At 48.7% G+C, this 2,066-nt stretch overlaps 1 long non-coding RNA gene across 1 annotated transcript in view; it reads right to left on the reverse strand.

Moving 5' to 3' along the window:
* Positions 1-790: 790 nt before the first annotated feature.
* Positions 791-2,066, reverse strand: part of LOC109164128 — a 15,394-nt gene continuing 14,118 nt past the window's right edge. The window contains exon 3 of the long non-coding RNA XR_002051391.1: positions 791-874. This is a non-coding gene — a long non-coding RNA (uncharacterized LOC109164128). The remainder of the gene's footprint in view (positions 875-2,066) is intronic.

Here is a 2,066-nt window from a genome sequence, read left to right on the forward strand (position 1 = left end):
AACCCATTGCTTCGTTATTCTCTTCAAAGATCTAACATGTCCAGCATTGTTCCTTTGTTTTTTGCGGGTAACAATTACCCAATCCTTCTCGCATACCGGATTGACCTGTGGTAATTCTGGTTGTTGCCTAGTAGCATGTTTCACAATAAATGGAAGCGGGCGTTTGTATTGCTTGCCCCCATCCTCTTCATCACTCTCCTCAACTAACGGAGCGAACCTTCCGCATGAAATTTGGTTGGTGCTGGCAGTTGCATCAGCCAGCTCAATCTTTCCATCACGAGCAAGTCTCACCACCTTATCTTTAAAGACGAAGCATTTTTCAATCGGGTGTCCGAGGAGACGATGATACTTGCAATAGTTGGGGTCGTCCGCCTTAGAAGCTTCTTCGGGACGCTTCATCTCCGGTAATTCAATCAACTTAAGCTTTAACAATTCATCAAACATGGGTGACACATCAGAGTCCAAGAACGGATACTGTTTTTGCTGCATCTCTTCAATGATTCTAGTACCCCGAGATGGGCGGGAAAATGACCTTAGCCTGGGATTTTCAGTTACTTTGGCGAAAACCCGCATTGGTGCTGTTTTTACGTTCATGGCCTCTTTCTTTTCTGGTTTCGGGAAGGGCTTTCCCCCTTTCTTGAATTCTTGTTTTACAGGTGCCTTGGATGAGCTAGGGATACTTGACATGCCGAGCCCTCCATTGGCTTCAATACTCAATTCCATGTCGTGAGCACGACTGGATAGTTCTTCAAATGTTCTAGGCTTGATTCCCTGCAAGATATAAGAGAGCTCGAAGTGCATCCCTTGGATGCACATTTCAATTGCGGAGCTTTGTGATATCCTCTCTTTACAGTTAAGGCACAATTCCCTCCATCTCTCGATGTAAGTGCCCGCACGCTCACCCTTCCATTGGTGGGTAGTGGTGAGTTCCAAGAAACTGACAGTCCTCCTGGTGCTGTAGAAGCGGGTCAAAAACTTGCGCTCCATATCATTCCAGCTGTCAATGCAACCGTGCTCCAGATCTGTGTACCAATCAAAGGCAGTGCCCTTCAGAGAGCGGACGAACTGCTTGACAAGGAGATCTCCGTATGTTCCTGCATCATTACAGGTTTCAACGAAGTGGGCGATGTGCTGCCTCGGGTTGCCTTTTCCATCAAACTGCTGGAACTTGGGAGGTTGATAGCCCAGCGGCATTTTCATTTCTTCAATTCTTTGAGTATATGGCTTAGTGTAAGTATATGAAGATTGTCCCCCCTCGAGCTTCCCCTTGATCGCTCCCATGATGTACTCATTCAACTGCTCAACGGGTATCATGCCCTCAGAAATTGGGATACTCTTCTCGGCGGGTGGTGGACGGGAGATTGTCTCTTCCATTCCAGGCCTACTTTGATGGCGCGGGGACTCGACATCAATCTCATCTCCTTGGGTTTGAGGCTGCTTCCCGGAAGCCCGACTTGTTTCGCCGTTCCTTCTGCTTTCAACCTTTTCGCTGAGCTCATTGATCCGCCTTTCTTGGTTATGCATGAGTGCAGCTATCCCCTCGAGAGATTTAGTGATGTTTGCGAGTTGTTCCTCCACCGAAGCCGCGTTCGTTGTCATAGCGGGCATGATTGTGTATATGTGATTCCATTCTGGTGAGGTTCTCTGCAGAAGTGATGACTGTGATGAACTTCCACTGCTTGGAGTTTTATTCAAGGGAATAGGGCTCGCAGGACTCTTGTTGCTTGGAGCTCCCTCACTTGTAGGATTCTGGTCAGCAACAATTTCCTTTGTAGAGAATGATCCTTTGTCATGTGCAGCCCTCCGTGACATAATGGAGTTTCTGTCAATCCTTCGGACGCTGTGGCGGGCAATGTCCTGGGCCTCGTGGAGCTGCACCCCTAGGTTCCTCACTCGGCTTCGAGTCATTGCTCCTCCCGCGCCTTGGCTATCACCGGAACCGGCCGCTGATGATGCCCTGGAGCGGGTAGCCTGAGCATATGTCATCTTGGAGGAGGGATTTCTTGACGCCATTTAGATTCCTTCCTTGCAGAGCTCGCGAATCAACAGTGAAGAGATGAGAGGCA

This window comes from Ipomoea nil, unplaced genomic scaffold (assembly GCF_001879475.1).
Source record: "Ipomoea nil cultivar Tokyo-kokei standard unplaced genomic scaffold, Asagao_1.1 scaffold3056, whole genome shotgun sequence".
NCBI lineage: Eukaryota > Viridiplantae > Streptophyta > Magnoliopsida > Solanales > Convolvulaceae > Ipomoea > Ipomoea nil.